At 34.4% G+C, this 15,369-nt stretch overlaps 1 protein-coding gene across 4 annotated transcripts in view; it reads left to right on the plus strand.

Annotated features, from left to right (window-relative positions):
* Cdh18 (cadherin 18) overlaps positions 1 to 15,369 on the plus strand; it is an 840,836-nt gene that overhangs the window by 731,115 nt on the left and 94,352 nt on the right. The gene's annotated exons all lie outside the window — the stretch shown is intronic.

A 15,369-nucleotide genomic window follows, 5' to 3' on the forward strand; every position in this document is an offset into this window, starting at 1 on the left:
ACAATTAATAAATGTAACTCCTTGAAACTGAAAAGCTTCTGTAAAGTAAAGGACACAGTCAACAAGACAACACGGCAGTCTGCAGGATGGGAAAAGATCTTCACTAATCCCTCATCAGACAGAGGTCTGATCTGCAAAATATACAAAGAACTCAAGACATTGGTTATCAAAAGAACAAATAATCCAATAAAAAATGGAGTATAGACCTAAACAAAGAACTCTCAATAGAGGAATCTAAAATAACTGAAGGACACTTAAGGAAGTGCTCAAGATCCTTATTTGTCAGAGAAATGCAAATCAAAACAACTCTGAGATGCAATATTCACCTGTAATAATGGCCAAGATAAAAACACTGATGACAACTTGTGATGGGGAGGTTGTGGGGTAAATGAAACACTCATATATTGCTGGTGGGAGTGCAAGCTGTTACAGCCCCTTTGGATATCAGTATGGCGATTTCTCAGAAAATTATAAAACAACCTTCCTCAAGACCCAGCAATACCACTTTTGGGTATGTATCTGAAGTATGCTCAGTCGTATCACAAGGACATGTACTCAACTATGTTCATAGCAGAATTGTTTCTTATAACCAGAACCTGGAAACAACCTAAAATGCCTCTCAACTGAAGAATGGATAAGGAAAATGTGGTACATTTACACAATGGATAAGGAAAATGTGGTACATTTACACAATGGAGTACTACACAGCATAAAAAAATGACATTTTAAAATTTGCAGGAAAATGGATGGATCTAGAAAACATCATATTGAGTGAGGTAATCCAGACCCAAAAAAGACAATTATCAAATGTACTCACTCATAAGTAGTTTTTAAACATAAAACAAAGAAAACCAGCCTACAATTCACAATCTCGGAGAACCTAAGAGAAACATTCATATTTCTATTCTAAATGGAAAGTAGAAAAAGCAAGACCTTCTGAGTAAATTGAGAGCATGGGGGCCACAGGAAAGTATTGAAGGGAAGGGGAGGGAAAGGGGGGAGCAGAAAAAAATATATAGCTAAAAAAAATCACAAAAAAAAGAAAAGAAAAGGAGAAGGATGACAGGTGAAATCCATTAAGATAAATAAAGATGTAGAACATTTGTCAGAATAAATACAACAGAATAAGTGATAACTGTATATCTATCCTCTGAGAAAGACCATGTATGTATATTGTTTCATTTGCACATACTACATAGAAGCATGATTTTAATCTAAATTTGATGTTAAGGAGATAGTTTTCTGATGTGTCATTTCATACATTTTTGATCTTCTTGAGGAAATGCCTTTAAGTACCTAAGCCTTCCTGACTTTCCTGAAAAGATTCAAATATCTGAAATTTTCCATGATGCTTAAGTCATGTTTTTAAAAAGTATAATTACTATAATTTAGTGTCGACCTGTCAGGTTCTTTACTGTGTGCACATCCTTCCTCAAGGCCCTTCTATAGAGTTTTATATGTTCCCTTGAGTAGTTGAATATCTGCTATTCAATTTAATTTTGAACTTTAAATTTTAAGACTTTTAGTTGGTCTAGATAAGGAAAAATGATATACGCTACCCCCTACTTTCTCTCTGGATCTATTGTGACAGTCAAAACATTGCTGTTGTCATGTGTAGAGAAGCTAAAGGCTCAAGTCTCTAAATCGTACAAGTAATTCTGCTTTCCTTTCTAGCTAACATTAAATATTTTGGTAAATAGTAATTGTTTACTCATTCAATGTGGGTTTTTTTTTTTTTGGTGTGGAATGCCTCCTGTTTGGAAGGTGCTGTAAAACACAAGGCATTCCTAAATCTTCCTCTATCTTCAAACCTTTACTGACATTTAATTGTGATGTATTTTTAGTTCTGTTTCTAAACAAAGACATTTTATTGACATTTTAAAAATAGCATGCTCATATTTGAACAAAATTATAACAAGGTCTCTTATGAGTGTACTATAACTCTATGGAGAGTTTTGCCATGTGCTATTCAGTCCTCTGAAAGAGTCTATGAACTGATCAATATCACCTTGTATTGACCAAATGAACCCACATTATGGATGTTTCTGCTTATGGTTCAGGAGAAAACACGCCAGGCAGTAGAGGCAGAAAAATTAAAATGTAGTTCCTTAACATCTTAACAGGTTTTTGCACATTGCCAAGTGTGATGCATAGTCAAATAACTACATGACCAAGAGAACCCCAGCTGCTAAATCAGGCAATTGATAATGAAAACAGAATTACAAAGAATACGAGTCAAAAATATTTCAAAAAGTTTGAATGAATGAAATACATAATTTTGAATGATTTTTGAAGAACACAAATTTCTGGCTTGGGAATATAGTTGAATGGCAGAATGCAAAGCCTTGGTTTTTACCTGCAGGACCACACACATGCACACACACACACACACACACACACACACACACACACACACACAAGATTTGAAAGATACTATATCTGAATAATTTTTAAAAAATACTAGATTGTAGTTACTTTTATCTTGTTATATACATTGCTTCCAATTCTTATAAACTAATTTTCGTTTGCCTTATTTTTCCTAATGATGCAAGTGCTCAAACCCATGATATCCAGTGCTCTCTCAGACTAGTCAATCTGAGGTATACTCCAGCACAATGGTCTCAGTCTCAATAAACTTTCTTTCCATTACACAAAGCTCTGAATACTGGTGTGATATAGAGAGAAGTTTTATCTTGGTCCATATCGTTTTGAAAGTTGCTTTAGCGTTATAGAAATAACTTGTCCCATGACTTTATCATGAACACACAAAAAGACACTAAGAGGCGAAAAATAGAATTCTTAAATTGCAGTCCTTAGTGAATAGAATGCTCTTACAGGAAGAAGATGTGATAGTTGAAGAGTCTGTTAAATCTCAAACGGTATGAAGTATAAATGTGAAAAGAAATGTGACAGGATATTGTGATGTTCCTTCTGCTTGACAGTGGAAAATGTAATAACGTTTCTCAGTTATAAGTCATCATAATCACCCATATGGTGAAGCATCCTGGATTTCTGGCTTCTGTCTGTTTGCATTTGATGTTATCTCTTTAGCTAACTCCCTTTAGAAATATTTGTGAAGGGAAAGATTGGAAAAGATGAGTCCAAAGCACTGTCTTGGTAAGACCTTAGTCAGTAACCCCGAGGGATGGCACTTGATCAGTAGAATGATATTTATAGGTACTTTGGAACCTCAAGAATGAATAATACTAAAATAAACATGAAAGGTGCTAAATCAACAAAAATAGTGTGACTTTTAGGTGTATATTAATAGAAAACAAAAGTCACTGAAACCAAAATCAATACTTCATTTACTTTTATTTCAGTCATTGTATGCTAATTTTCTTTCTATTTCAGGCTTTGTTTCATAGTCCTTTCTAGTTATTTATTTTCTTGTTTTCTAATACAGATCATTCTTCAAACCTTAAATAATTCTCTGCAAAGAATTCTTGGATATGCCCAGGGAATCAGGACCTGCAAGCATTTGTGGTGCATTGTTTCATTAGTGCAGGGTTTGTTCTGCTTGATGTATAGGACTGCTGTAAATGCCCAATTCAGTTCCTGTCAATTCTGCATAGGAAAGAACAAAATGGCTAATATGAGAGGGAAAAAACTCCTTGGAATGTGAATAGGAGGGAGAGCAGTCACACTCACTCTTCAGTATTTAGGAGTACCTCACAAAATAGAAACTTTACAGGTACAAAACCAAAGTAGCATATACACACAGAGATTAAAATAGAAAAATAGAATATGTCCATTCAAATTATATGCTACATGAGATCAGGTAAAATAGCTGTAATACAAAGCAACAATATGGAATTATTTTCATAAAATATTGCCTCTTCTTGCCAGATATATTGGAGCATGCAGAATTAGAAAAATTGGCCATACAACCAGCAAATAAACAGGTGGCAGAAATGATACATGAAAACATTTAAATAGGTAACATCATTTTTTAAATCACTCTTACTTTTAAATTTTATATATATATTTACATATATATTTCCTTTTAGTTATATTAATCTTGATTACTGAAATATCCTGTATGTCTTTCCAAATATCTAAAAACAAACCATACAAGGCTATGGATCCTCCAAATTTAGCTGAGGGAAATTAAGCATAGTGACTTCTTCTTGCATATTCTGAATTGACTTGCCTAACTAGAGATGGTTAAGCTAATTTATAAGATCAGTATTGATATTAATAAATAAATGTATATGTTTAATTTAGTGAAAATGAACAATTTTATTTCATATTTCTTAAGATCAGATAGACCAATTTTTTTATCTCATGCACTTTTCTTAAAAATCTAACTTTTGTAGTCTTTTATACATATAATACAAGGGATGAAGCTTCAATCAAGAGCAATTTTGATCATTTATTGCCATAATTGGCATATTCTTCGGTGTTACAGGAGTGAGAGCCGCTTCATCTTTTTCTTTGAAATTGTAATTATTATCTTCATTTTTCAGTCCAGGACCTTTCCCGAGAGGGCCCTGTGTTCAAATACTCTTCATTCTTTCTCACAGATACCCCTCAAGTACATCGAGGTCAACGTAGTCAGGCGCTAGCACTCTTCAGTGATCTTCAGCTGGTACTCATTCTCTCAAGAGACTCCCTCCTGACCTGGCCCCTTAAACCAAGTCCTGGAGTGCCATTAGTATCATGCCCCTTTTCATGGTCCACTTATAATCAGACATCTTGGCCTGTCTACTTGTCCTTAAAGATGCACTTCAAAATACCTCACGTAACATTTCTTTTGCCTCATATTCACTGTTAAAATTTAGGTCAGGCCGCCACACTTTCCGTTATTATGCCTGTGCCATCAATTCATCCCACAGCCTGCTCTGGCTGGATCACACTTGACTTAGCAGCAGCATTGGGCACACTTGAGCAGTTGCTATTCTCTGCAAACTTCTTTATGTCCAGCATGCCACACCTCCATGCTTTTCATCTTGTGTCCCTGTTCTTTGGTGTGCATTTTTGTCTCTGTCTCCTGGGCCAGGATTCAATATTTGAACGTCTTTATATACTTCTTCCTTTGTGAATGTCATCAGGTTAAAGGGTTTAAATCTTATATTTATGATAGGTTTAAAGTGTGGTTTAACTGATCCTTTGATATACTATGAGCTCACAGAAAATCTCTTCTGAATTACTGAGATGTCTGCTACAGAATATGTTCAAAACCAGTTTTTCAGCATCACACAAACACACACACACACACACACACACACACACACACACACAATGCAACCCACAAGCACTGGTATATAAAATGTCCCCACAAATACTGCTTACAATTTGCTTTAAGGTAAAATATTTTAAATCATACTTTATCCCATCCCTTTCCTTTTATGCACACAATTCTTCCATCAGCAAAAGGTTCAACACCTGATACTGCTCCGCAGTCTATTTTACTTCCCTTCATTGTAATCATCTCTGAACTTGTTTTCTGATTTCTTACTTGTTCTACACTATCTAGTCCCTGTACAGCATCCAAATCCATTGTGCTAAAATATAACATTATGTTGTTTCCTTGCATAAAGATTGTTGATGACTTTCCATATTATTTGCTGGCAAATTCAAAAGCCTTGTAGTTTGCAGGCCCTTATCTCCAGAGCTGATTCAGTATCTTCAGTCTGATCTATCGTATCTCAGCATTTCCCTTAGGATTTAGGTGAGACGAAATCCTTGGTTCTTCTCTGTTTGAGAAATACTACTTGAAAAGGTTTGCATAAAGGATGAGTTCTTTTACACGTCTTTCTAACATATTAATCATAGGTAATAAGATGGAATCCTACCTAACAAGCAGAAATTCATGGGCATATATTTCATTGTACGCATGTACATATTTAATTGATAAACCTTCTGCAGCACAAAATATGCCAATAATTCTAAAATATGAAGCTGTTTGATTTTGTCGACACAATTATGTTGATTTTTGTCATGGTTTAACATTCATATCTAATACTTTTTCTTCAAATATTACTAATAGTCTCATAATTTTAATAAATTGTGATTATTACCTGACAAAAGCACATCATTCTACTTTGACTGTGGTTATTTTTGTTTACATTAATGTATGTGGAGATAATTAATGTTTACATGACCACCAGCCACTTATTACTATTATGAACTACTTTTTTTGAATGTTGAAGATACCTTTATTTTTAATAATATCTCTTCAGCCTTTATTGCTTTTAATGAAATGACTACAAATTTAAGTTTGCAGCTCTACTTAATGGTGTATTACTTTCTTGAGCTTAGGTCATCAAATTTGTATATTTAGTTCTGGTTTAGTGTTGTTTTATTATGCCAGTGGATAAAATACTCCAAGTTATTGCATGGAGATTCGTGAATATGAAGTTGAGAAAAGTTGAATGAGAGTAGCCCTACACCTTGTTGCAAGTCTACTATACTGTCAGAGACCTGCACAAATATCATTGAGAGCACAGATAATGTAAAATCACAGTAATGCATTAGGTAAAGACAAAAATCACTATAAGCTCTTAAGACATAATAATTTCTTATATATTCTTATAATTTGCCTATAAACAGTGCCTAAGTCCCTGCAAGTTTTAGAAGAATAACATGTAAGTCAACAGATAAGTACACCACTCTAAACATGCTGTCTCTTAACTGTCCTTACAACTATGCACAAAGCCAATGCTTTTATTTTTCCTTAATATTTGATACCACTCCATTTGTTTTGTACAGTGTTCTTAATTATCCTTCTTAAGGTTTTTTCCCTGTCATGAGTGCAAGCTTCATGTGAAGAGCGCTGTTTGTAAGACTCAAGTAGAGCATGGAGTGTCTATTGAGTGCTATAATCTATAAAGTGTTGGACCGGAGGAACACAAATCTACTTTGAACCACTGTACTATTAACAGTGTTTAGTCTTAAAGAGTACACACAAACAAATGTCATTTTTCATTGCCATCTTTCCTCAGACACTGTTTCTTTTTCCAAATCTGGATTGCTTATGTGGTATTATCTCTGATTTGAAAAGTATTCCTTCTTTTTTTTGTAAGATTGTAATATGTAATTACATCATTTTCTTTTTCCCCTATTTCATTCCAATTTTTCCATACACCCTTCTTGTTTTTCTTTCAAATTAACAGGCACTTTTCTATCATTAATTGTTGTTACACACATCTGTGCAAACGTGTGTATAAGATGTAATTATAATCTGAAAAATAAAATAAATAAAAGCACATCCATCTCGTCAGAATGCAAAAATGTGAAAATAAAACTAAGGTTATTTGACAGTACAATCTCTAAGTATGTATCTGTGATAACTAGCCTTGATTTGTTTAGAAAATCTATCAGACTGCTGTGTATGCAAATTATTTTTATATCACTAGGTATTAAAATTATGCATTTTAAAATCAGAACTTACAATACTATCATAATATCTCATCAGGATGTAGCAAATAAAAGGGAAACAAACATGCATTGAGTCCCTAAAACACAATATGGTTCAGTACTTCATATTTTGGTATGAGCACAGATAATCTTCAGTGATTTCCATGGTTAACTGACAATGAGTAGAAAGCTTTGAGGTGGAGACTGAGGGCAGATGCTAAATTTGTCCATTTATTTTTGAAAGTAGTACGAGAGCTAACATGATTTTGAATCAGACCTATCTATCTTTGGCCAATTTTCTCATTTCCAGGTTTGGCATTCTCTTTATTTTAAAACAGGTGGGTAATTTGAGTCCTTATTGTTCTGGGATATAAAAGTAGTTTTATTGCAAAATTACCATGAGCAATTCTGTCATCATCACTCTCAAACTGAGGTTTAAATCCTGTCATCCTGCTCTCAGAAGGCGAGGTTCAATTTCTTTTCAACTGACTAGATCATTGTCATTATACCTTTGCTCAATGAATAATACCTTTAAGTGGAAATACGGTTTCCCTTTAAGTGTACGATGCCAATGTCTTATGTGATATTTTATGCTTTCTCTGTATTAATTAAAGTAATAATACAGCAGAAAAATAACAAGCCAAAGTACTACCCATTATCTTCTGGGAACATTGGCTATCACATATGCTAATGTCCCTTTAGACAACCCGTGTCACTGTTCAGCAGTGCTATGGAAAATGACTAGTAGTTTGTGGATTAGACAATTTTGACATTCACTTGAGCGACATCAATATGTATGTGCGTGTGTGTGCATGCATGTGTGTACACAAACATTTCCTTATACTTTCTCACTTGCCTGCTTGATCTACTCCAAGCACACTTCCAAATCTTTAGTTCCTGACACTCATTTCCGCAAGAAGGTATTGCTTGATTGATCTTAGCATATATCTTACAGTAGAGACAAGAACTTATGCAAGCCCAGAAGACTTGTTAGAAAATCTAAATATATAGAAATATATACACTTGCATAGCAATGAAATTACCAGTGCAAACAATTTTCAATACTACTATATCACAATTATACTCAAAAATCAAGCTGTGCAGTGAACAGTAAATGGAACTTCAAAATATAGCAAAACCTCTGAGAGTTCATATTAATGTAAAGAAGTCGAGAGTGAACTATATCTAGGTATGTATACCTATCCCCTTAATTCTAAATGTGCTGCTTAATTTTGTCCATCTATGACAATCCCTGGATTATCTTTTCAACAAAATTTCTGTCTGTGGTGTATCTCCCTGTATCTTACGGCATCCTTATAGTGGAAGTTTGAAAATAAGGTCTGCTTTATTTCTTAATTATTAAAGTTTATCACTGTAGCTTGCTTGTTAGTGTGTTAGAATTGAGAGCTGCCTAGGATATAGTATAGCACACTTTGGGCTAGATTTCTTAGGGAAGTTCCTAGGAGAATTCGTTAAAAGAGGAGAATTCATCCTGGAAGTTCATGGCACATGGATGTCATCTTCGGACTCAGAGAGATTAAGGGGAACCAAAGAAAATCCCATTTTTTAGGGAATTTTTTGTTTGTACTTTAGTTCCTTGACATTTTGTTTTGATTTCTTTTGCTTTGCTCTTGGTGTGTGTATATTTGTGTCTGAATGAGAAAGTAAGAAAGAGAAAGGGAAAAAGGGAGGGAAGGATGGACGGAGGGAGGGACGGAGAGGAGAGGGAGGTTGGGAGGGCAGAAAGGGAGAGAAAAATTCTCACACATGGGAAGGAGCATGTATTCCAATATTTGATCATATGAAGGACAGTGCAGGACACCATGCAGAAGTTCTTGTGTTCAGTGAAATACATATGATGAGATCAAGTAAACCTTCTTGTGGAATATAGTGCCTTCTACTCAAGATTAGGAAGTGTGGTTAGAGGAGAGTAAGTGGGCAAGTAGTCTTATGTGTCTCCACCTTATTATTTGAGACAGTGTCTCGCTGAAGCTGATGCCTCTGTGATGGGGAATTCCCCTCTGTATGCTGTGAATATGTTTTATTACCATTGGTTAGTAAAGAAGCTGCTTTGGCCTATGGCAGAACAGAATAGAGCTAGGCAGAAAAGCTAAGCTGAATGCAGGGAGAAAGAAAACAGAGTCAGGAAGACATCATGCAGCTATCAAAGGAGAAAGTTGCTGAAACCTTACCTATAGGCACAACCTCATGGTGATACACAGATTAACAGAAATAGGTTAATTTAAGATATAAGAGCTAGCTAGGAATACACCTAAGCTATTGACCAGACAGTGTTGTAATTAATATAGTTTCTGTGTGATTATTCTGCTCTGGATAGCTGGAAAATGAATGAGCAGTCTCTATTTATACTTCTGTTTTAGCTAGGAATGCTGTCCAGCAAGATGTGCCTGTCTCCAATTCTTACCAGTTGTTTTACAATCATGTATAGCTATTCTAGGTTCTTGATGTGTAGTCTAGAAATTTTATGTCTTATGTTACTGCTTTGAAAGCAATCACTGACAACCACAGAGACATCTCCCAAACAGTAATTTGTAACTTCTAATATTGATTTTACTCATTGTTCAAATACATAAGTATAAGATTTATACATGTTGATAGGACTCCATGTTTTATTACTACACATGCATACTATATAATAATTAAATTGGATGATGCAGTTTTGTTACCTGAAATGTCTATAATATTTGTGGATGAGGAAATTCTTTACCCTTTCTCCTGACTTATTCAAATTGAAATTCATGACTATACTATTTATCCATCATCACCTATAATGGTACCTTACCAGATGGTAACTTATAAAATTTGCAATCTTTCTCATACCATTTTATCACCTTCATTTACTGAACTCTAGTAATCATTATTATAGTCTCAATTTCACATGTGTATATGAGTGTAGGGTGTGTGTAGTACTTGTAATTTAATGTGTTTCCCTACATAGGCAGAAGGTGCTACTACACCCCCATCTCCAAGTCTCAACTTAACATTTTATATTTCAAATTTGCCTGAGATCATACAGTTGTTTTCTTTGTGTGTCTAACTTATCTAATTACATACAAGAAGTTCTTGCATCCATGTTTTCTCAAGTGTGTGAGGGTTGCTATTGATGACTGGATACTGCTTCATCCCAAATATGGTGTTTCTTCTTCCTGCCATTCTGAGAATGGTGGCGTAGGGATAATAAAAGTATTTCTTAATCATATTGTTATCACTGGTCTTGGAAATAGGCCCAGTAGAGGGATGGGTGGGGCAGGGAGTACTTTAATTTTCTTCCTTTCTTCTATGATAAAATTTCCTATGAAGGAAATTATGAGGACTACCAGGTTAATTTGCTTTGAATATTTCTTGCATGTCCTCATCTGTACATCTCCCTCAGCACAAGTTCCCTGAACCTTTGTGATTACTGTCATTTTACATTTTGGGGAATTGAAATATTATTGTGCCTTTGGCTTACAATCCTATGTTGATCTGCAATATTGATCATTTCTTGCATCTCTCTAAGTCTTATTTTAGGACATGCTAAGGGGTATCTTACTTCAATATATTAGGGTTATTTTTCTAAACCTAGAAATTCTTATTTGCATATTTGTCATGTATTGTCTTTGAGACATATAATTTATAAATATTTACTTCATATGTATATAATTTCTATCTCTGTAGTCTAAATTAATGGATATGTTTTATAAGGATTTGCTTTTGTTTGAGGGTCTTTTCAAAATTATTGTGTCATATTCTAATCTGCCTAAGTATTCTCTCTCTATTTTCTAGAACAATTGAATGTCAAGCCACATTTTTAAGTTTTTAGTATTATAAAAATGCTTAAGTTTCACACATGCTCAAATGCTTATTTTTATTCTTTTGTCAATAGCTGATTAGTTTTTACAATGTCTAATATGCTGGAGAAAAAGTGTTAGACTTCCAGAAACTTAGCAAAAGGAAGCATACACATGAAGAAAAATATACAAGGTCTTGATATAAATGCTTTATGAACCTGAAAAGCTTCTACAGCAACTTGATTATGTATGTGTTTATTTATTCTTATCTCTTTGGCATATCTATTTTGAAACCTTCTATGGTGATATCTAATAAGCCAAATTTTGGTTATATTTTTTCTCTTTTTTTATTAACTGATTAAAAATGTAAGAAAACACTTTGGAGAAATGTTATACAAATATCATTATCCAAGTAGTTAAATTTCAAAGATATCCAATAAATGAGATTCAAGAAATAATGTTTATAACCATCTATGAAGCTTCAACATTGAGAACTTATAGTCAGTAGAGAATAATTCCCATTTTCAAGTGCTTCTCTACCAAGGTGATTGGAAAATACTAGTGACCACCTTAGAATGTAATATGCAGCAGGAAAGAGGCTACAATAATTCACCAAGAATATACTTAGGTACAAATGAAAGGATATGCATGCAATCATATCCTGTTGATTTAATCCAGAATCACAATAGGTTAAAAGGCAATGATTCCTGTTGAAGCTGTGTGAAAACATTGCTAGGAAAACATGTCAGAAACTCTAATGGGACACAGCCTTTCTCATACTATGTACCCAAATTAACTCCTTTTCTTTATTGGCAACATGTGGAGCATAGAGTAACAGAATAATTAAGTGATGGTTTATTGCCCTTTCTGTAAAATCTGCCAATGAAAATGCTGTACGGTATGATCATATTGATTTTACTCTTCAAAAATCACTTATGCTGTAATTACTGGGTATGTAGATTCGTGAACAAATGTGAGAAACAGAAAACCTTTCAAGCCACAATTATTATATGCTCACATATACTATATAAATACGAGGTAGTAATTAGACTTGTTTGTGTGACCAAACTGATAGAGGCTATTTGAAAGAATGACTTTATATCAGTTTGTGATTTCAGATCTTTCAATCCAGGAATAGATGGGTGAGCTGCCTTGGAACAGAGGTGAGGAAGGACACGACTGCCTCAGGAGCATGTGCTAGAGGAGATTGTTTATCTTACAGAAGTGAGGACGCAAACAGAATTAAAGACAAGTTTCAAAGTTAAGATAGAATTTTCAAAGCCACCAAAAAATACCCAAAGTTTTCAAATTAAGTCACTTACATCTCAGTGTCTATTCTACGGATGCTGTATGAGGGAAGTGGTCTCCTGTGCCTACACATTGAAGGCTACTTTCCACTCTTTCTCCTAAGAGGTTCAGTGTGGCTGCATATTTGTTGAGGACTTTGATCCATTTGGACTTGAGATTTGTGCATAGAGATTGATAGGTATCCATTGGCATTCTTATATATGTTGACATCAAATTACACCAGTAGCATTTGTTGAAGATACTTTCTTCCTTTCATGGATGCCCCTGGAAAGTGGACATAGACAAGAACTTCTGTTAAAATTGGGAGTATGGGGCAAGGGAGGAAAGATGGAAAGGGAGGGGGCGGGAAGAAGGGAATGAGGGAGGAGAATGTGAGGAAACAGGATGGCCAAAATGGGGAAATAACAGAGAGGGAGAAAAGGAAAGAAACATATCTTGATGAAGGGAGCCATCATGGGGCTAGCAAGAAACCTGGCACTAGGGAAATTCCAAGGAAAGATAATCCCGGCTAAGACCCTACACAATAGTGGAGAGAGTTCCTGAACTGGCCTTCCCTTGTAATCACATTTATGAACCCCTTAATTGCCATCATTGAACATCACCAAGAAACTTGTGGAAAAAGATGCAGAAATTCACAGCAAGCCGCTGGAGTCCTGTTGAAGAAAGGGAGGAGTTATAATATGAGCAAAGGGGTCAAGACCATGATTGGGATACACAAAAAACAGCTGATTCGAGCTAGTGAGAACACACTGACTCTGAACTGACAACAAGCAAATGTGCATAGGCTCAAACTAGGAAGACTAAGCTGAATGCTGGGAAAAAGAAGGGCAGAGTCAGAGAGAAACAATGGAGCCCTGCTGGATACAGACACCAAAACTTTAGCCGGTAAGCCACAGTCATGTGGCGATACACAGATTAATAGAAATGGGTTAAATTAATATGTATAAATTAGTCAATAAGAAATTAGAGCTAATGGGCCAATCAGTGATGTGATTATTTCAGGTCTAAGCTAGCCAGGCAGCCAGGAACCAACAAGTGACCTCCATCTTACATGCTGTATTAAAGAAATGTGTAGGTGCAGATGAACCCTCGACCATTGTTCCTGATAACTGCATGTTAATTTTGGATATCCTGCTCATTATATAGTTAATTTGGTTACTGTGTTCTTTATACTAGCTTCAGGAAATAGATATAGTGCACAAGTAGAAACATACTGTGATTTCAATGCATTTACAGAGCCGGAAAGATTACATATTTCCTTATTAGGTCCGCCTAAATGACTGACATTAAAAATATATCCCAAAGAAAACAATGCCATTTACTGTGCAAAGATTTTTTAAATTTTTTAGATATTTATATTAGATAAAATATCGTTTTAATAATATTATGTTGAAGATTAATCTGTGCAACATTTCTATTCTATTATATATGCCCTGTTTACTGTAAGTGGAGACTGCTCATGCATTTCCTGGCCACATAGACCTAAATAATCACAGAAATAATACTCTTTGGCCAATAGTACAAACATATTCCTAGCTAGAAGTTACATCTTAAATTAACCCATTTCTACTAATCTGTGTATTGCCACAAGAGAGTGGCCTACCAGTAAGGCTCCGGGGTGTCCTTCTTCTTTGGCATCTTCGTGGTATCTCTTTGACTCTACCTAGTCTCTCTTTATATCTCTGCTTAGATTTCCTGCCTGGCTTTATTGGGTCCTGCCATAGGCTGAGGCAGCTTCTTTATTAATTAACCAATGATAATAAAACATATTCACAGCGTACAGAGGGGAATCCCACATCAATTTATATTATGTTTTTTCCTTTTTAATATGGTTATATTTCCCTATTTATTATTCTTATATTATGTCTTATGTTCCATATATATATATATATATATATATATATTTAGTAAGTACCACAATAACAGTTGCTTAGTGATTGCTGTGTATCTAGGAATATACAATATAATTTATAAATCTCATTTTATTTTGTTCTAGGGAAAGAATAAACACTGTTTTATTTTCAATAACATCATTTTTACTTTTTTAAACACTAAGAAAATACAGAATAGCTACCATTTACCTATCTGTTCTCTACATCCTATGAATGATAATTCTTATATGATTCAATTTCCAACTTTTTCAGTTTACATATGGGATGAAGCACTGTTTTTTTGTAAGAGAAATGCAAGGGGATTTTGCATATGCATGAATTAGGTGTATCATTTACTATTGTAGTGTCGGATTTATTTTGATAGTGATCATTTTCTTCTCTGTTTACCTTCAGAAAAGCCTCTATCAAATGTCCTTAATTATTTGTTCAATATATATGAAATTGTGGTATCTATCATTTTTCATGGTGTCCAAGGCTTTCCAATATGCGTCACTATAAATTCAATCAATTAAGTTGCAAAAAACAAATTAGACAAAAAAAACCAAAAAGAAATATCATAATATCTTATATTGCAAACCATGGATAGATTCAATAATTCTTTCACTTTTATAGCTTATCTTCTTTTTACTTTTAACCTGGCTATAAAAATTAATTCTCTCATATCAAGATATTGTATATAAATGTATAGTAATTCTAGAACCAGGGAGTCTTTTTGGGAAACTTCTAATTAAATACAATGAAAACTATTTTAATGTAAATTAGATAGACATTGCTGGTATTTGTCAGAAAAGTCAGAGGGTTAAGACATGATAATGAGGATGTTTTTATAAATATCTGTAACATCAGTGAAATCAGTCAATTGGTAAATATGGCTGCCACCTATCCTAATGACCTGATTTTATTCTCCATATCCAATATAATAGGAAGAGAAAACATATATTCACAAGTTGTCCTGTGACTTCAATGTGTGTGTCTTGTGAAGGCTGCTTTGGGGAGCCACCTAACCCAGGAAGCAC

This window comes from Myodes glareolus, chromosome 15 (genome assembly GCF_982192425.1).
Source record: "Myodes glareolus chromosome 15, mMyoGla1.1, whole genome shotgun sequence".
In the NCBI taxonomy this organism is placed as follows: Eukaryota; Metazoa; Chordata; class Mammalia; order Rodentia; family Cricetidae; genus Myodes; species Myodes glareolus.